Genomic DNA, 21286 nt, shown 5'->3' with positions numbered 1-21286 from the left:
CAGTTCTACCCAAACTTCTGAGCAGAGTGAGATGCTATCTTGCAGATGCATTTGTCATCGTATAAAGTCTGAGAGATAATTATCTATTTGAATACACCTCTTAGAAGGCAAGAATATTCACCTTGGAGTAATAATGCCATCTTGTTGTGTAATTTTTCAGCAGAAATGACCAAACTCTTAAGAAATGCACTTTTAAAGAATATATGCCATTTTTGGAGGACAATTAAGTGATTTTGTAAATGTTGAGCCTGTCTTCCTTGAGAAATTGAAGGTTTGTAAAATGCATTAGAAATATATGTTGAAAGAATAAGTCTATATGGACTTCAAAATCAGTCTTATTACATGGCTTCCAATGTCATAAAAATTTTGTGTAATTATATTTCTTTGATAATGCTTATATTAAGTGACTGTTCTTTAATTAATGGTATATAGAAAAACAAAAGCAAATGTAAAGCTTAATGTGCTATTGTGCAAAGCTATTTCCACTCTTTTTAACTTGAGCTGTTTATTTAAGTAGATACTTCCCAATCCACTGTTCTATCATTTTTTGTTCTGATAACTTGACCAGATGCAGTGAATGTAATGCAGTGAGTTGCAATTTCCTCTTTTTATGCAGAAAGGCTGAGAGTCCTCAGTCTATGTAACCTGGAAAAGAGAAGACTGAGAGGGGACCTCATTAATGCCGATCAGTATCTAAAGGGTTGGTGGCAAGGGGGTGGGGCCGGCTCTTTTCAGTGGTGCCCAACGACAGGACAAGGGGCAACGGGCACAAACTGGAACGTGGCAAATTCCATCTGAACATGAGGAGAATTTGAGGGTGCCAGAGCACTGGAAGAGGCTGCCCAGAGATGCTGCGGAGTCTCCTTCTCTGGAGATATTCAGAACCTGCCTGGATGCATTCTTATCCAACCTGCTCTAGGTGAACCTGCTTTGGCAGGGTGCTTGGACTAGATGATCTCCAGAGGCGCCTTCCAATGCTTGCCATTCTGTGATTCTGTTAGTTGCCTACTGCTTTTGTCATATAATGGTTTGGGTTGGAAGAGGGGCACATCTTCCTTTAGACCAGGTTGCTCAAAGCCCCATCCAGCCCGGCCTTGAACTTCTCAGGCAACCTGTTCCAGTGCCTTATACACCTCACAGTAAAGAATTTCTTCCTTGTATCTAATCTAAATCTCCCCTTTTTCAGATTAAAACCCTTTGTCCTGTCACTACAGTTAAAAAGTGTGTCCCCATCTTTCTTATAAGCCCCCTTTAAGTATTAAAAGGTCGCAGTAAGGTCTCCCTGGAGCCTTCTGTTGTCCAGGCTGAACAACCCCAACTCTCTCAGCCTTTCTTAATAGGAGAGGTGTTCCAGCCCCTGATGGCCCCTTTGTTGCCCTCCTCTGGATCTACTTGAACAGCTCCATGTCTTTCCTGTACTGGACACCCCAGAACCGGATGCAGCACTCCAGGTGGGGTCTCACCAGAGCAGAGCAGAGGGGCAGAATCCCCTCCCTCGCCCTGCTGGCTACGCTGCTTTTGATGCAGCCCAGGATGGGGTTGGCTTCCTGGGCTGTGAATGCGCATTGCTGACTCATATCAGATTTTTCATTTACCAATATCCCCAAGTCCTTCTCTGCAGGTCTGCTCACAATACATTCATCCCCCAGTCCATACTGATACTGGTGATTGCCTGACCCAGGTGCAGGGTCTTGGCCTTGTTGAACTTCATGAGGTTCACACTGGCCTGCTTCTCAAGACTGTCCAGATCCCTCTAGATGGCAACCCCTCCTTCACCCGTATCAACTGCACCACTCAGCTTGGTGTCATCTGCAGACATGCCGAGGGTGCACTCAATCCCACTATTTCATTAATAAAGATATTAAGCAGTATTGGTCCCAAAACAGGTAGCTGAGGGATACTGCTTGTTACTGATCTCCATTGGACATTGAGCTATTGACTGCAACTATTCGGATATGGCCATCCAGCCAGTTCCTTATCCATGGAATGGTCCATCCATCAAATTCATATCTCTCCAATTTAGAGGCAAAGATACTGTGTGGGACCATGTCAAAGGCCTTAGAAAAGTTAAGGTAGTCGCTCTTTCCTTGACCGCCAGTGCAGGTTCACCTTTGTGGAGATTGTGTTGGCTGTTTTTAATCACATCCCTGTCATCCATATGCCTTGACATAGATTCCAGGAGCATCTTTTCTGTGATCTTACGGGGCAATAAGATGAGGCTGTCACAGAGCAGAACAGTGGCTAGGCACCTCCTGTGACAGTGCATATTCATCGTTACATAGGAGGAAGCAAACATGTTTTTTAAGTGTTGATTACTTTTAGATATTGAAAGAGTTCCTTTGTAAATGTAATTAATACATTCACCTTGAAACAAAATTCTTAATGATGTAATGTTAGTGAATGAGGTGCAGCTTGTGACAGAATGTATGTGACAGCTCAGAATGTTCCTTGAGCACTCTGCTGCCAAAGTCCCATGCCTGGTGGGAGTGCTGGTGGCTTCATTACTGTTTTAGCTGGCTGCAAAGGTCTCTTCATGTGGAAATCAGTGTAAGATTGGTACTGGAAAACTTGTAACACTGCCATTCTTGTGTTAAAATGCAAAATTCAGAGAGATCATGAAACAGTGGCATTGGTGGCAGTTTCACTTGAGTAAATACTTAGGTAGTAAGCAGACTTACTCCTCCAGGGACTTTTGATTTTGGAATAACTTAATTACTTGGCATTTCATCAAAGGGCACATTAAATAATTAGATTCCATAAAGATCTAGCTAGACTAGCTCCTTTGGCTTCTGTCAGTGATGGTGTTTATCACCTTTCTTCTCTTGCTAAACGTTTTTTTCTTTTGTTTTATTTTCTGGGTAGATTTTTTTTATATGTGATATTAGGAAACCCCCTAAGTGGCTTTTTCTGTCTCTCTGCTTTGCAATATATCAAGTTGTATCCCTATTCAGTACCTGACTTAATAAAGTAACTGCACTGCTGTCATGCTTGTTTTCTGAATTGGATTGGCAAAGCTCTGCAACAGTGCAACACATGAAATTCCGGTGCATAGCTGAACTTCACTGCGGTGATCATCGATCATTCTGTGCACAATGTGCAAGTGGTTGAGCATTCCTTAAAAAGTAGCCTATAAAATATGCTGCCTATAATGTCAGTGAATAAATGCCAACTTCAGCATCTGTGTTCTTTTAAAGTATGTGCTGTGCTGGTTATTAGTTACTCTGAATTCAAGGACATGACAGCGCAGATGTTGCATAAAGTTGCAGGAGTGGCACACCTGTATTGCTGCTGCTGCTTGATTTTCAGAAGATGGCATGCTGTGAATTTTAAAACTCCCTAGTCATGGATAAACCGCAGTAAATGTCAGTTTGTAATTGAGGCCACTTAAGTTAGTTATTCTACATTTATTTCCAACTTCATTTTCCAAAAATCTCTTTGCTGGGATCAAAGAAATGTTATCATCATGAAAGGAAATAATGCAGTATTTGCTGAATGGGGCAAGTAAGCAGAAGAATGAAAGTTCTGCATCTTTTTCTCATGTATATAATAATTGTCATTTATTTCATGGATTACTGTGAAGATCATGTTGTTGGCCTTATGCTTAAAAGTAAAGGAATAATGATAATGGTGAAAATATTGCTGCTTTCCTTAACGTATGAAGGTTAATGAAAAGGAAGCATCAGTCAGAAAAGTAACAGCAGCCACGACTTTAATTTGAGCAAGCCCAACTCGGTCAAAGATTTTGCGAAAAGGAATACACAGATAAAAGTGAGAAGGCCCCTAATATTGTATCAGCCATAAAAAAAAGACTTTTTAAAAATAAAGGCTTGTGTAAAATACAGAAATTACTTAAGTCTGCTTCCCCCAGCTGAAGCCATTTACTGCTTTTGTTTTGCGCTGCCAATGTGGAAGACTAAACTTGTGTGGATGAGTTAATTTAATATCTTTTACAGCTGTGGAAATGGAAAGAGCCAAATGCTAGAGCTAACTAGAATGGTCAGTCACAGCTCTCATTTGAGAGAAGATTTTTCTAAATTGCTCAGAAGTAATGCATTTTTAAACAATGTCCTTAGTAAGGGATAAATCCTGGATGAACTGTCTTAAAAAACAAAAAAGGGAAATATGATCTTTGTGGTTGGAATCCTACTCCAAAATTTGTAAATGATAAAAATTTCTTTGGAATACGTGGAATTACGGAATTGCAAACACAAGGTCGAAGACTTGAACCAGGTATCAATGCTCAAGTTTATATAAAGGAGTCAAAATGTATAATTTAAGTGTTGCAGGCTTACTATCACAAAAGGACATTATTTTGATTTTCATGGCAAAACTGACCTATAATATACTCACAGCAATAATGGTAGTGGGCAATTGCTGTTTGATGGTTTTATTATTATTTTCTCATTTTTGTAAATTTTTTTTCCATTTTTTTGAAACCCTGCAAAAGCAAGAAATTTACCAGTGACTGGCTGATGCTGTAAAGGCATCCTTGCATGGCCATCTGCAGAATTATTGTAAAGTTATAGGTTGTTGGCACAGTACCATTGTTCCCATCATATTGACACTTACCTTTGGTATAAACTGGGGTCATATGAGAAATGGCTTGCTAGCAAGAGTGGGTCAAACTGTGAAATGATGGATAATTAATAGATGTGCACAATGCAAAGAACAAACTTAAAAGACATGAACGTGCCACTTGGAATTTTCAAAATTGTCTGTCTGATTCCTTGCATTTCAATTTTCTATTTTTGTGTGATACTGAGGTAGAAAGTCAAGCTTCTGTGAGAGCTGAGATGCTCTTTCTGGGGAAGGGAATAGAGAGAACATGCACCACTTTAATGGTTGTTGCTAATTTGGGGCTGCCAAACCAATGCTATTCACACTGACATCCTGTCTTTTCAGACAATGTGAAGTAATATATTGAAGTAATTAAGACAATTGCTTGTAATAGCAGAAAATTACTATAATTGGTTTGTTTTCCAGATAACAAATGCAGATTTATAATTTCTGTGACCACATCCAGAGTTTTACTACCAGAATTCACAGAGAAACCATAAATAGTTATTGTTTCATTATGCCTAATGTCATTGGCATGAATTTAACTCTGTTTTATTTAAAAAACAGTCAGAACAAGTTTTATCCTTATGTTAAACATAAGCCCATTCTTGGTTTTCAAAAGCTTGCTCATGTTTTGTCACACCTGTTGATCGCAAATCATATACACACCTCGAATGGTAATGAACACTTTTTGAAGGTTTTAAAAAGAGCTGAAATTAATCTTGAAGTGAAAGAAAAGCAAGCTTCAAAATGCTTCTGCCCTTCTAGTGATTTCATCAGGTAACTCCAAGTCTATTAGAAAACTTGGTCATTTATATGCTGTTTCCTCATGTTCCATGACATTTACAGGGTGCCTATAGTGACATTTTTCCAAAACTGGGAAGGCCTTTGCTGGCAGAAGCTGTTTTAAAATCCATTTTAAAAAAATAAAAATCTTTCTTTGAACAACTTATTTTGAAACGTAGACTGGGTGTGACGCAGCCAAGAGATGCACTGAATTTTCAGTAACCTGTGAAGTTGTAACAAAATGTGCGACTCTGTTTATACCATAGGGTTGCTATTCAATTAGACTTCCTTTGTGAATTATTTTGACTGAAAATATTAAACAGAGTGTAAAGAGCAGTGATGCATATAGAGGGCATTCATATTTCATTTGTTGTTCTTTGATGATTTTATCAATGTAGAGGTCATCCAGTGAAGGTATATATGCTGTATTGAAAATTAATACAGGTAATTCTGATATTGTTCATATTACTTGTACCATGGCCAGTTTTATTGTTATGTTACTGATTTGCTTTTTCCCATGGACTGCTGCAGACTTTGTCAGTGTCAGTTTGGGTTATGTACATAATATTGCCTATTTTCAAAACATTTCACTCATTACTTTAAAAATCAAAATCTTGTGAGTGACATAAAAATATCTGTTCAGATATAATTGCAGCTTTTTATTTAAAGCATTTTAACCAGCTCCAGTTTTGTCTGTTAGGTCTTTTTTATCTTAAGAAACTAAAAGCGAAAGACAAGGAAATGGGTTTGAGATTGGATGAATAATCGTGTTGATGATTGTGAAATAGAACGTGAGGAATCAAAAAAATTGCAATACAGGGGTATCAAGATGGTTTTCTAAATGCTAAAGTTTTAGATTGGCTTGGATAGGATACACAGCATAGCGACTGAAAGAATTACACCCTCAAGGTTTTGTTCTCTGCCTTAAGCAGAAACTGACCCTATTTTGAGGATCTGAAGTTGTTGACAATTTCCCACCTAGGCCATGTATATGTATGTGCCTCATGGTAGTCCTTTGATCTGAAGGGATGGTGCAGATCGCTGTCCTTATAAAGGACCTGTATTTGAAGTATTAAGCAGGTTTCTTTCCTGAACTTCTGCCCCTGGCGAGGAAGCTGTTTCTCTGTCCTCATCTCTTGAGTTTCCTGCTGGGCTTTTGATGCTGATTTTGCAGCTGGTTAGCAGAAGGTGCCATTCATGGGGCTGAGTGCTTGAGTTTGAGTCTTGACACTAAGCGACAGCACAACTAGAGTGGATATATCACTCAGTCAGCTCCTGCTTCTTTGCAGGTTCTAGAAGCACAAATAGGGTCCACTTGAAAAAGGCACATGGACAGAGTAAATGTTCTTTCAGAAGTTTCTTGGTAGAGGAAACAGTGCAAAAAGGACTGGGAATATAGTGCATTGACATGAAGATGCACTAGAGGGCCCAGCCTGCATGTAACCATTTTCCAAGAAGAAAACTGGGTAGTGAGCTGAAGGAACTTCTGAGAAATTACAGCGAAATTAGGAGGAGAAAGAACTGTCTGAAACCAACAGGGCTCAAACCAGGACTGAATGTGGAGAAAGGTGATAGAGTGACAAATGCGTTCAACCTGAAAATGTAATCAGACAAGCATGTTTCCCTGCTGGAGAAGGGATTTAGCAACTTTGAACTCAAAATCATGTGATTTCTTCCTCCTCCTGGCTAGATTAAAAAGGGGAATGATGTTTTTAATATTATATCATGCTTAACAAACCATTGCGTGCTGTGTCAAGTTCATTTTCACTATCAGCTCTGGCTAAAAACCATTGCTATCTGTAGGTTAGCCTGAAGGTGACAAGAGATTTGAATCATTGTAATTAGGCACTCATCATACTGCAAAAAGATACAACTATCTTGATGAATCGGTATATATATAAAAAAAAAACCAACTGTGGGTTGGTTTTTGTTTTTTTTTTTTTTTTTTCATTTAACTGCAGTTGGTGCCTGGGAATGGGAGAGCAGCAATGAGCTTGGCAAGAAGTGAGGCGGTTTCCTCAGCATGACAACTTTTGTCCTGTTCTCTGTGCAGAAGAAGTTAAGAGGTTTTTTGCCCCTCCAAGTCCTGTTGACACCTTCAAATGTTCTTGGGCCTCTCCCAAGTTTTACCTGACAAGCATATTCATATGTCCTACTTTCTGATTTTGAGAAATACGTAAGAATTCACTTTCCACACTTAGGCAAGAGCTATGAAGTGAGTTATTGTTTGCCTTTTAGAATTGTAGCTGCAGGGCACACTTTTACTATGAAGTATAAGTGATGAAAAATTGGATCTGCCCAGCAAAGTCATGATTGTGGTTGGATATGGCAGAAATGGGGTATAAGGAACCTTATCCCTCTGGGGAAAGGCATTTCCATACACACCAAAATGTATTTTTTCATGACCTTTATTACAGCTGCCTTGTATTAATCATTAGCTTTTGTTCTCATTTTCTCTTCCATTATAGAAAAAGTGCAGAAAACATTCCTGAAGTATGTATGGCTTTCACCAGCTAGAGGGGCATTGTAATTTTTACCTTTTCTTTCTGGGAGCAATGAGTTACCCTTCATTCTTTTTCTCTGAAGATATTTTATCTTATCACTCATCTGCCTATCTTTCCTCAGAGCTTGGGTAACATTCCTTTTGATTATTAGGATGTTAAATTGTTCGAAAATCGGGGAATGGCATTTATCGCCCAGTAGCGTGCTTACTGTGCAATGGAGTGTTGTCATAACCACAAAGTGCTTGAATTCAAGGTCCTAATGCCAATTTATAAGTGCTGTAATTTTCAAAAGTGAAATGCGAATATGGATTTAAATACTTATCTTAGGCAGTGGCAGTTGAAATGTGATAATGTACTTTGGGGGGTGCGTAGGGCAGTAAGTGACTTGCCCTACGTGACTACCCTATGAACTATGGATCTTTCAGAGTTTTGAAGAATGGGTGTTCTTAATGAATATGTTATATAGTTTTGTGGAAAATTAAAAAACCCCACGAGTTTGCTAGTTAATGTTTAAGCTAAACAGATTTGGAATGTCCTGAAAATAGATTTCAAGCTAGTTTTTGTAAAAATTTACCCTTCTGAAGTGAGCAAATACTAGTTCTGTTGGTCATGGAAACTTTCTCTTTGTCTCTGTTGCGATTAGGGTTTAAATTAATTAATCAGCAGTACTAAAATATTAGGATGAATTTGGGTTTGCAACCTTCAATATTTAACAAGAAACGTAGCTGAGAGTTTTTCTGTCTTAAAATGATGAACTGGAGGTAGAGCTAACACTTAGCTCATAGAAGCAGCCATAATTTCCAGATGACAACACATGTATTTATGTTCAGAACACTGTTATTTCTTATTTCCCCCTTTTTTTTAATCACCTGACTCCTGTAAGCAAAATCTGCTGAGTAAGGGAACAGCATTCTTCTTTGATTACCTGAAGGAACAACTGATCACACAATCTGCCTTTCAGTTCCGACATTTATTTTTGGAGCTTTTTGACTGATCTGATGGGTAAGGTAGAGGTCTTAAAAGCTCCAAACATGTATGCCTTTTGTGGACGTCTAAGGACATCCAAATTGGTGTTCCCTCCCCCAGACTCCTCAAGAAAAGACTGTGACCTGAGCTCAAGGATTTTTTTTTCAATTTGGCCTTCAGCCTTCAGTCATTAAATATGTACTTACTGATTGCTGAGAAAGCTTGTTGCGCTGGACCAGCCGTAGTCTCCTGCTTTGTGCTTGGCTGGCATGCGAGTTCTGTGTAGTGGCAGAGGAGAGGAAGGAAAAGGGAACTGAAGGACATGGCTACAAAGAAATGAGTGAGCTGACTGCAATGTAGAAAATATTTGGGAAACTTGAGGGAAAAGCAGGGAACGTAATGTGGAGGTTTGGGAATATGAGGATGAAACAGGAGTGTTGGGCTTGTAGATCAGCACTCCATAGAAAATCAGACAAGTTACAGTGCCGTTCACTGTTTGTACGTCCTTTGGATTACAACCTGTATATGTCGGGGCATACAAGCACATTGAAAGTAAAGTTTTAAGTACTTTGTAATTCTTGTTGCCATTTTGGTTTTAGTTTGATCACTTACTCATTGCGGGCAATGTTTTCTGCTGACAGAAAAAGGCTTCCTTGTTCTTACATGTTGATATATTGCTTCGTTTAAGGAGAATGTTGGTGTTGCCTTCAGCGCAAATGATGTATGCATTTGCATTTCTGGAACACTTTCAGAGTTCCACATTTGCTTTTATCTCCTCCACAGAATGAGCATCTGTTTTCTAGTTTATCTTTTCTGAAGATCAGCATAGATTGTTGATTACAGACTGCAATAAATTAACTTGTCGACTTTTGCCATATTTCATGTTTACGTTATATATCTGAACAATGTTGAAGATTTATAGAAGACTTTAAAAATTAATCCGAGATGTAAATGTTTGAAAACAAAAGCTTTTTTTTTTTTTTAATCTGGCTTTTATTTCTAAAAGCCTGCTATATAAAATTGCATGTGTCTTTCTAAAACAAGCTTTTTAATTTTAATCGTTGAAGGTTTTTTCTAGTGATTTATTAGACACTTGACTTTGTGCAAAACTGAAAGTATATCATCATAAAACTAACAACTATTGTCATCTTTACTTGCCTAAACCAGAAAAACAGAGAATTTGAAAATACAGAGTTTATTAAGGTAAAAAATACAGTTTTTGTCATGTTGTGTTATTTAGTTTGCTTTTAAAGGCATTTACTTTCAAATTACTGTCTTGCAAAATAGGCTTAGAAAACTTCTTTGTAGTCACAATCTAACTCTTCATTAATTTGTTACCTGAAATTACTGAATAGTGGGAGAAATTTGTAAATTTTACTTTTTCATTAGAATCAGCGGAGTGACTCTCTCTTCTGCTTGTGGGCAGCATGCTGTTTTGTTTTCCAGTTGCAATATATAGAAACAGTTTAGTTCTTACCTCTCTGTTCTATTTCGGTTTTCTAACCAGAACTAACACTTTGAACACGTCAGTGTTTTGAGCTAAAAATATTCCCCAAACTAAACTTTTTACATACCCTCAAGTTTGCCTCAACTTAGTTGTTCTTGTGAGCTGAAAGTGTAGGAGCCAGAAAGCGATGGAAGTACTCCAAGTGTTTGCACAAGAAGAAAATACCCATTTTCCATTCTCTGTGAAATTCCTCCTTCCGTGTTATCCAGGCGGTGTTGGCCTACTCAGAAGGTATCTACTGTTTCTTGCTGTTCTGAATTGACAGGGAATATATGACAAATATAGGAAACTTCTTTGTTTCTTTGGGCTTGTGAGAAAATTTTGACCATGGCGTGTATGTTTATTGCAGTAGTTCAGGATAGACTTAGGTTCACAGAGCGCGTCATATCTCCAAACAATAAACCTGTCATCACATTTACATTTGTGTTGGGATGTGTGTGATGCATAACATGCAAAACAGTTGCTTGGGTGTCTGAGTAATCACGAACAGATCACTCCTCTATAAAAACACGTAAGCATCATATTTGTGTTTTGCCAATGTGATGGTTACATTATTCACACATCAAATCTCGTCGCTTTTGTAGACTGTTGGGTGATGCAACAAGCTGTGCTGCTCAGCCTGCAGCGGAGCGCTGTCTTTGGGCTTTTCCTAACTGTTTTCTTAGCTTTTGTGTGAAAAGAAATCAGTCCAACTCCTACCTTGAAATTTGTGCAAAGCTGTCTGTTCCAGTAGTTGACTTGATATTTTGTGGTATGGAATAGTGGGAAAAAAATCTGAATTGCTCTGTAAGTGTTGATAAAAGCAGCTGCATTAAATAGCATAAAAGCAAATGTTTATTTTAAATAAAAGACAAAATTCTCGGAAAAAAATACTTAGTGGCTTCCTCAGAGAGAGCAGTTTGTGGAGGTACCTTAGGATAAATGCATTGATTTTTGTCTACAGTTTTTCTATAAATTATCTGAGTGAAAGTTAGGTACCATACAAAGTGTGAGGGAATGAGAATGTCTGAAAATGCAGCTGCGCAGTGGAGTGTTGGTACCTTTTATTGACTTCATCATTTTAGAACAACAGAGTCTAGGGGGGGAAGTGTCTGCCCTAACCTCTCTGACCCCTTGTCAAAACCAGCAGGGCAGAGAGATCGACTGACCTCATTTTTGTGAATTTGTGTCTGTTGGTTTGGAGGGGCCATTGTGGCATTTTTTTACTGTGGCTGTTTTTCTGATGTCCAGGGTGATGAGGTTTCCATGAGTGTGCAGCCGTCCGCAGTCAGCTTCTGAGCTGTCTTCCTTGCAGAGCCTTCTCTGAATTCAGGTGAGGTTTAAAGCCAGCAGAGGTGATTTTCTGCCCCACTGTAGGAGGTGGAGTGGGGCAGCCTTGGTGTGGTGTCAGTCCTGCTGCGAGTTGTGGCAGCATCCAGACCCGAAGGGCTGGATGGAGGAATTGCGGCGCTGGACCTGGGCTGGCACACCAGGCTGCATTGCGCTGCCGGTGCTGATGCACTGATCGTGGAGCCAGGTGCCTGGTGTGCTTTCCCTGGCACACTGGTACATCTTGAGTTTACAGTGCTAGAGGCACTCCATATTTAGGAAGACTATTTTAGAGTTATTAATATTTAGCGCAATAAGGCTTTGTCTAAAATTAATCAGACTGTATGTTATAAGGTGCTCATCAGTATCATACATCATGACAACAATGGAGCGAACAGATTCTGTTTATTTTTGAAACAGACCTTTAGATGTAAAATAAACAAAAGCATTAGATAATACCTCATGGCAATGTGGAAACAAACTGCATTAAGTCTTTCTCTAAGACTAGCTAGGTAATTTATCTACTACTTAATTAAAAGATACGAATGCCAAGTGTTTCCACAAGTTTTTTGGAGTGAACTCGTGGATTCCACAAGAAGAGAACTAGGCCAAGTACTCAAAATTTTGTTTCTCTTAAGAAATAAACCATTTCCAGACAGGCCACCTGTTTTCCCTTCTGTCAAATGCCTTGGTCTGAGGGCTCAGAGAAAAATCCAAGGAAATTTTTTTAAGGGGTTCAAAGGAGTATAAAGTGATTTAAAAAAACCAAACCAAACACAAACAACCGGCATCTAATTCCTATTTCCTTTTTTTTCTATGTCAGTTTGTTACATGTACAATTTCATTTATGTCTTTTCACATTTTAATAGAGTCCAAGATAATTTTTCTGCTTGATTTCTGTTAAGTGGTAAAAGACCCTGAAATTCTACCAAAAATCAGACAAGGCCTTTCTCTGTGTGACTTTAACAGTTGTCTAAGAGGAAAGGTAGGCTCCCTTCTCCTGATCTCCCCTGCCCCGCCGCCTTCCCCTTCCCCCAAATACGAACTTCCCTTTGGCCTTGGGCAGTTTTTTTCCCATTCCTTTACCATATAAACTTGATTACATGTCTCTGAGTGTAATTGAAGGGATCTCTAGGCAAGGGGTAGGTCAGACCTGAAAAAGGAAGAGGGTTGTCGCTCCCTGGGAATGAATTTGGAAGTTTGCCTGTTTTCTCAAGGTAATTTTTGTTTCTTAAAATCAGCATGTAATTTTTTCACTGTGTAGTCCTTTTGTTTCTCCTGGCCTGTTCACCCCTACCTATCTCATACATTTCCTTGCCTATTGAAATTTAAAGAGCTCTTCTAATTGTGTTTTCTTTGTTGGTTGTGTTTCTTTCCCTATGGCTGCTTTTGTCTTAGAATTTGTCTTGAATTCAGACACTTTTTCGGAGAGCTCAATTATTATTTTTTTTCTATGGGTAGGACTGACAGCCTAAGGTTCTCTATTGCAATTATTTCTTAACTTGTCATATAAGCTGGAGTTGTTCTCTGTGCTTTGGTGGGGCACGGGGGTGTGTTAGTACCTCTTCTGCATATTCTTTGGGTTTGATATATTATAAACTAGCAGAGACCTGAGTTTAGTGCAGCGGTGTTAGTGATGCAAATTGAGAATTCAGCATGTCTGGGTTTGGAACTGTGGCTTTCAAGATTTTTTAAGCATTTAAAATTTTTTTTAAGTGATGGAAGGTAGAAAAAATAGCCATTATCTTGTAATGGGCATTGTGGTCTCCTCCTCCAGGTCCCTGTTTGCACTTAACCTAAGTTACCATATGCCTGAGTCTGGGAGACTGGGAATAACCAGCAGAATCCCAAGGGCAGCTACTATGGAAGCACACAAGTGTGTGAGAACATTGTAATGCATTTAAGAAATATTTTTTTAAATCCATAGAAAGTGTCGCAAGTTTCATAAGTAGAATGGTAAGAAGTTCCCTGAAGTGGTGGTGTGTGTTTTTTTTTTTTTTAAAATGGCATGGGGTAACTCAGGTTGAATGAAAAGAGGGGCCTGGAGGAGAAAATTGCAAAGTTCTTCAATGTAGTAAAAATATCAATCTTTTCTGTTTTCCAATGTATACATTCTAAATATTCTTGTTAAATATTCTTGTCTTGTTGGGATTACCTTGATAACAGGTAAACTGTACTGTTCCTGGCCATTTTTTTTCAATGCTGTTTTCTTGTGCCTCTATTGCTTCGTGCAGCCCCTCTGTCACTCTCGTGAAATAATGACCATGGTAGTTTTTAGAAAGGTTTACAAAGTTGATAGGGGTAGACTCCACTGTTCTCAAGGTAAGAGACACCATTTATTAAAAGTCCATCATTTGGAACATCCTCTTCAGGACAGTGCTTATGAAATACAGCTCTAATTCTTTGTCTTTAAAATGACAAACCATCCATGGCAGTCTTTGTTCTCCTAATGTTGCCACATGAGAATCCTTCCCAAACAGTGCTGTGCCTTTTCCATCAAAGTGGATTTTTGATGGGCTTTTTCCCCTCCTATCTTCTGGTCTTCACAATATTTTCTCCCTGTTCTACACATGATTAGTAAGAAAAAGGAAGAGTTGAGCCTTACGGAGAGAGAGTCAGGTTGAACTGACTGGAAGTAAGAAGAGGTATTTGCATTTACAATGTGTGTTTACTGGCTTGGGTCAACATCCTGGAAGTTTCCAGTATCCGCATGTTTGCTGGCATACGTACCAAATTTACTTAAAATAATAGAAAAACAAACTTCCTCGTGCAGTTCCTTTCACTTAATGTAAGTTTCAGTGACGTGTATTGTTGCTCTTGTGTTGATGGCAACAATGTTAATATCAATGCCTTTAATATCAATGGCTGCTGAATATTGATTGTATTGGAATAAATTTTAAAGTTGCCTTTGTGTTGTGAAAAATTTCTGTTTAAATTGCCTAAAAGTCAGTCTTTCTCTTTACTGTAACTCGAAGACAGAAAAAAAAATTGGGAAAGCTTTGAAAGAACTTTCTAATGCAGGGCCAGCTAAATCAGTTTGTGATTAGATGAAGTCTCACAAATTTATTAATGGGAAGAGTAAGAAGAGTATTGTTATAGCAATATTGAATTTAATCTTTTATGTCTGTTCATATTGAGCAAATAATTCTCTTAGCAGATGCGAAAATGGGAATTTCACCCCACAACTTTGTTTTATATAAGTATAAAAGCATGCATGTGTTTACAGGCAAGAGAATAGGTAGTACTCGGTCTCCATATAAAATGCTGGTTCATGAGATGTATCAAGAACTGAGTAGTATGAACGGGTGCTTTAAGGCTTAAACTGAAACCAACCAAAAATGTGCCGCCTGCCTCTTTTGCCTATAATAGGGTCAACATTGGGATCCATGATTCCTTTGATCTTTACATAAAACAGATGAAAATGCATAAATTGCTTCTAATCAGAGATGAATTAAAGGAAAATAGCCTCCCGGAGGACAAAGCACCCCAGGCACCCATCAACAGCCTTACCAAATGACAGACCTGGAGGAGACTTCAAAGCTGCAAACACAACTGCCAGTGAAATCCACCAAGAGTCTAGATGGCATTTAAAAAAAATAATTTTCACAGTTTACAAGTGCCCAGAACTCTCTCTTTAAGAAAAAGTGACAGAAGCACACTACACGGACTTGCTTTTTAAGCTGTTAAATGTTCCTTTTCTTTTAGAAGGGTTGATAAAGGCAAGACTCGCTTGTTTAATTTAGTCAAAAAATGTGTTCAGACATGACAAACATTGGTAATTTTTGTGTCAGGTAGGGTTTACTCAATTTGAGTGGCATATTGTTTTGAAGCTGAAGTGTATGTTTTTAGTGGAGGCAGATCAGACATCTATTGTAATTGCGTCCTTGGTTGTCATCCGTATTTGTCATTGTGAATACGAGCACAGTTAACATTCCTCAAATGGCAGAAGAAGGAGGAAATGTAATGATTTTGATTTTGGAGGTGAGGGAAGATTTGAGGCAATAATTTTATTGTGAGCAGTGTTCTCTTTGTGGAAAAAAGAACAATTTTATTCCGAGTTAGAGTCAGAATTCAGATCCTTTTCTAGCTCAGGTAACTCATTTAAATACAGTTTAGATACTAATATCAGTAATGTTAAATATAAGAGATACCCTTGAATAAAAAATATTAATTACTGAGTTGTTTCAAGAGAGAGGTAACCTAAACATGATTTTTTTACTTTTTTGTTAGTATTCTGTTTATGAGAGGATACCAAAACTGCATTTAGCATTTTTGAGGATAGAGAATAAACACAATTTTATGGAGTACTATTAATAAAAACTGCTGTAGTCCGTTCAAAATAAATGGTGTATTAGGAAGGATTTTACCTGCTGCCAATCATACATGTTGCTTGTGTTGTGTACAGCATAACATTTATATCCAAGCCCACATAAATTTGAGAGTCACTGAGACACATATAAAGACCATATGACATTTCTAAATATGCAACTGCATATGAAATTGTTCAGTGGACTGAATGATTTGCGGTAGGTGAGGTCAGAAAGGTTGCCTAATTCTTTGTTGTAAGAACTTATTTTCAGTTGCTTATGACTTTAATTGCTGTAACTGAAGTATGTGTTATGTGTTTGTCAAGGGCTATTGGGTTTTGGAAGAAGAAAGCAAAAAGATTTTGCCGGTCTAAGGAAGCTAGGAAAAATTGCTGAGGGCTTTCTTTCTCTTAAAATTTTTTAAGGTTTTTCCTACATCCCGAAGTCACTGATACATCTCTGTTCTTTGGAGCAGACATTTTAAATCAGGTTTTGAAAAACTGGCGTTTGCCTGTGTCTTGTGAGACCTTCAGGTTCAACCATTAGCTTTCCAAAGCTTGCATCTTCACTGAATGCACTTCTCTCACTTTTGGGCCACTGACCAGGCTGCACGTGAGCTTTCCTCACAGAAAGAGAATGAGCAGAGATTGACTCCTGGCAGAAGGGACACAGCTGGACTTTCTTCATAAAGACTGATCCTGACTGATCCTATTAATATCTGAACTGACATGGCATAAGGCTGTAAGGCAGAGCAGGAAGTCTGCCTTCTTCTGTCAGGTGGGATGAGAGCTACAAAGAGAAGAGAGAGTGAAGTGTGAAACTCAAGAAAAGAAAAATCAAGTGTCTTGAATATACTTTGATGGCCTGTAATAGGCAGAGCAACAGCCCACCTGATTATGGACTTTTTCCCCAGCATAAAAAAAGAGGTCTTTGACACAGCTTACACAGAGAATCACCCTCTTTCCCTTAACTCTTGCTCTGACACTGTTTTTCTGCCTAACAGCAAAACCTCCTCTAATATTGAGTCATACTTCATTGACTGATCAGTATATAAAGCCTAAAAACAAAGTCAGCCACTGTTCCCTTCTGTGAGTACCCAGACAATTGTTGCAGATTACGTGCATCAGGCACTGCTGTTTGGTTCTCCTTTCTTAAACCTTTTTATCACAGTTGATCCTTTGAATTAGGCTGGGCCTCATGGTGTTGGGACTTCCATGTGTGTCACACCCTTAGTGAAGAGAAATCCCAGTTCACTTTGAGTGAGAGAGTGGTGGAATACAGCAGTAATGTCTTCCTTCTGTACGATATCAAGTAGCACAGGTACAAATTGATACTGCTAGACAGCACAACAGCTTAGTGTGCTTTTTTATTTTTTTTAGGAAGGAGCTCATTTTCTCAAATCCCCTTGCTAGCTGCAAGAAAGTTTTGGCTATTTACTTCACATTTGCTATGTAAATCTACTTGGAAAGCAAAGATGATGTATGACCATCTGCATTAAGCAATCAGCGTGATGGACTCATCAAACTCTTAGCAATATCTTCAGGATCCCCTTAAAGTGGCAGTATGCATTAATCAACCAGCCAGAGTGCCAAGTGCTGCTGCTTCTAAACTGAGGCTTACAGGGGCATGAGATGCCTCAGGGATCTGATTCACAATCTGGGATGGTTTACCTCGGGTTGGTTGGTCTGGTTATTGCGCTGCCTCTGCTTCAGGGACAATTCAGTTGCTTATTTAGCAGCTCCACAAATTACAGGTTGGCAAATTAAGGAAAACTGAAATTGGTGCTAGCGTACCATTGGCACTGAGCTCTACCTTGCGTCAGTTCACAACTGTGAAATACTCATTTCACAAGTAGCTGAGCCACCCTGCAACAGGGTGAGAACCCCTTTGCCCCCAAGAAAAAGAGAATTAGATGGACAACTGGAATGAGAGCTATTGCATCTGTCCCGTGATCCTCTGCCCTGTTCAGGAATTGGTGCAATTCTGTCCTTTGTCTTCTCCCTCTGTCTTTCAGCATCCACATTCAAAAGCAATGTAGATAAGGAATAAACAATTTAATGCCGTTGAGTACTGCAATACCCAGACGTGTCCAGTTCACCTAGATACACTCTCCAGCAACAAAGATATTTTTAAAGGGGTGTATTCATAGGATTCCTCTACCTGCATGGAAATAAGGGTTTTTACAATTGGGATTTTTCTGCTTATAAAGGACCAAAACAAGGACTTATAATTCTCAAAAACTTTTAAACTTCATCAGTTCTAATTGGATTGTTTTTGTTGGACAGGGGTCATAGCTCTGACAACTGCATGCAAATGCAGTTGCATTTTGCATGCAATCAATGGCAGTTGTCTCCAATTATGATAATTTGATCAGGAATATATATTCGTTGTTCTGCTGTTTCATATTTACTCAAGGAATTGGGTAGTGGCAGTCTCGTGTGAAAGGCCTTCACCCTAGTGGGGATTTCTGTGCAGCCCCTGCCATGCTTCCAGGTTTCAATGTACAAGCCCAATCTTGAAGAGCTTTTAGTATATCTGCTTGTCAAAATACCATTCTCCTCCTTTTTCTTCATCATTGCCTTTGTCATCATCACCACCATCCTTGTTAGGAATTTGCCACCTTTATGGCCTTTCAGTCCACAGAGATGGAGTTATCATGTGGGCTTGTGCTCATTTGTGCCTAAATTTGCCTTTGATCTTCATCTGACACAGAATACCTCATTTCTCTAGGCTGTGACCAAGCAGTGCAGTGAATTTAAATTTTCAGATTACCTATAATCCCATTTTATTTAGGAAGCACAAAAACATTTGTCATGGTCTTCAGTTTGTGCCTCTGCCTTCAGCAGTTGAATTTAGAACCTTCATTGTCCTGTCTCCGTCTTCTTTTTTTTGTAAAAAAAAAAAAAAAAAAAAAAGAGGAGAAGAAGCTTCTGTTTACCTGCCTATAACTCCGTGCAAGATACTGGGGGCTTGCTGATGTGCTGCTGCTGTCCTGGCCTCCCAGAAGAGCTAGCATGCAGAAGGTTGTTTCCCATTCCTACCGTATAGAGAACAGAGAATGGGCAGAACACGAGAATAAAGCACGCAAGAATGGCTCAGTTTGTGAGGAACATCTCCCTGTGAGATGCCTCTAGTTATTCCAGCCTCTGCTGTTTATAAAAACAAGTTTAATCATTCCAGATTATAGTCTGGCATATTAATGTAAACTGTTGACTGGTTTTGGTTTCTCTTAATATGCCAGACTGTAGTTTGTGGTTGTTCAGAAGCTCCGATGCAACGCCTGTGGTATTGCAACACAGGGGGATGAACAATGGGTGAAAAGAACGAGTACAGATGTCTCAGGGCAAACCATCTCTGACCAGTCAAAGCTTTTCGATAGTCGGTAGAAAATAGGCTTGCTTGGTGACGCTGCCCACTCAACTTCTGCTCTGCTGGGGAGAAAAAGGAGGACTGTTCCAGGCGCTTTCTAAGGCATTCTCTTCTCGTGGAACTGTTGTGTCCAGCTCTCTTCAGCTGAAAACACCTTGCAGATATCAGTGTCTCACATTATCTCTCTCCTGAGAATACAGTTTTAAGAGGCATCATTTTGGCAGCCCTGCCAGCTGACACAGCTCTTGTTTTGCTCTTGCATCGCTACCATAATTGCACTGGTAAATAATTTGTAGGGATGCCTGGTGAGCTGTTTCAGGGAACTGACCTGGTTTTAAATTGAACATTTTCCTTTGTATGGCCTTAAAAATGTGAAAATGAAGGAGGATCAACAGCTCTGGCTTTTTTTAAAGAAGGTTCTTTTTCAGGACCCTCTGTGCCGGGGATGCAGGTACAGCAGCAAAGTTGCTGATGATCAGTTTGGGGCTATCTCATAGTGAACAAGGTAACATTATTCTTAAGGTTGAGAAGATTTTGCAGTCTAAAGAACAAGTTAGGGTACAGGGTATACAACTAATTGAACTGTTTTTATAAGGAATATGTTCTGGAATTTTGGAGATGCCTGTAATGAACCCCGTTACTACCCAGCATCATCTTTCAAACATTGTATTAGCAAAGACTTTGTGCCTTCCTACATACAAAATGCATCACTGATTTCCCCCTTAGCCGTGCCTCCCTTAACCCACTGACTTGGACTCCTGGAGCTCCCTTGAAAGTGTAATGCTAAAAATTTTTGTCAGCAGGTTTATAAAGAATGTGTGCAAAAAAAATGTGTGCACAAGAAGATTCTAGAAAGCCAGTGTTTTCATGATAGTGGTGACTCAGGAGGATGTGGTACCAGTAAATTGTGGAGCTTAGAATACTATGCAGTGATATCCTTTGTAAATATCTGAGAAAAAGTGTAGATATTTTTAAATAAAATTTGCCTTTATAGATTTTTGCCTGTATTTATATTGAGCAAATGTGATTTGAGTATAGCTAGGAATTTAAAAGGTTTAACTGTTTTTTGAAAATAAATTATTTGAATGCTTCCAGGAGTTACAGAAGAAATTAGCAGGTGCAAAAGTAGAATAGAAAGAGGGATTGCAACTAAAGCAAGGCTTAGGTTTGTAAGGAAGAGTGTAGGAAATGTAGGAGAAATGTTAATCATTTAGTTTGGGAAAAGTAGGTGGGATTGGTGGAATGAGACTCTTTGCAGTGCAAGTCCTTCAGTATTACAAGAAGGGCAGAGAATTTCTGTAATATGTGTTGAAGATGAGGTGGTGAAGGAGATGTCTTTCTAATGTGGCTCAGGTTGCTCTACCTACCTCAGAATTAAATGTAGATGCAGGGATAGAGACCCTGAATTTTGCTTTCTGTGGTTTCTTTCACTGGCGCTAAGCATTTCAAAACACACCTGTTACCTAAAACACAGTGTTGGGGCTTGGGAGCTCTCATTGGGGTCCTTGTTCTGCCTCCAGCTTCTGAAGCAGTCTCCTCCTCAAGCAAATGGGGAAGGTTGATCTGGTATCCAGTGTGTGTTGGCCTCAGCCAGTATGGGAATAATATTCAAATAATCATTTATTTGAAATGCAGGAGACTGAAAAGCATGGTGCATGGTGCCTTTAAGGAGGGGACTGGAAGGGATAGGTACTGCCTCATCAGCATAAAGAACTGGGAGACTGGAGCATCCTAAGTAGAAATGGAATTTCTGTGGACCTTCCTTGCTGAATCTGAATTTTTTTACTGAGCAGTTGTGAACAATATTGTGGTTTTTTCCACCAAAGGCCAGGGATTTTTATTTTTTTTTTTTAGGGTCCAGCTTATAAGAAACACACCTCCAGCAGGAGGTGTGTTTCTGAGATAAAGATCCACCCTGCAAAATTTGAAATTGTTTTAAAGAAAAAGTTAATAGAGTTTTAAGCAGCTGAACCATTTTTGCT

General features: G+C 39.0%; 1 protein-coding gene across 8 annotated transcripts in view; it reads left to right on the top strand.

Annotated features, from left to right (window-relative positions):
- WDPCP (WD repeat containing planar cell polarity effector) overlaps positions 1–21286 on the top strand; it is a 156788-nt gene that overhangs the window by 8857 nt on the left and 126645 nt on the right. Inside the window, exons 1-2 of one of the 8 annotated variants that reach the window (XM_054194453.1) lie at positions 9879–10551; positions 11551–11632. The exons of 6 other annotated variants lie outside the window; for them this stretch is intronic. The gene's annotated coding sequence lies outside the window, so the exon portion shown is untranslated. Of the gene's footprint in view, positions 1–9878; positions 10552–11550; positions 11633–21286 lie in introns of those variants that run through there. One more of the 8 variants, XM_054194451.1, reaches the window with a different exon arrangement.

The sequence above is a fragment of the Rissa tridactyla genome, chromosome 3, assembly GCF_028500815.1.
Source record: "Rissa tridactyla isolate bRisTri1 chromosome 3, bRisTri1.patW.cur.20221130, whole genome shotgun sequence".
NCBI lineage: Eukaryota > Metazoa > Chordata > Aves > Charadriiformes > Laridae > Rissa > Rissa tridactyla.
The sequence above is the reverse complement of the archived record's forward strand: the minus strand, read 5'-3'. Positions and strand labels throughout refer to the sequence as shown.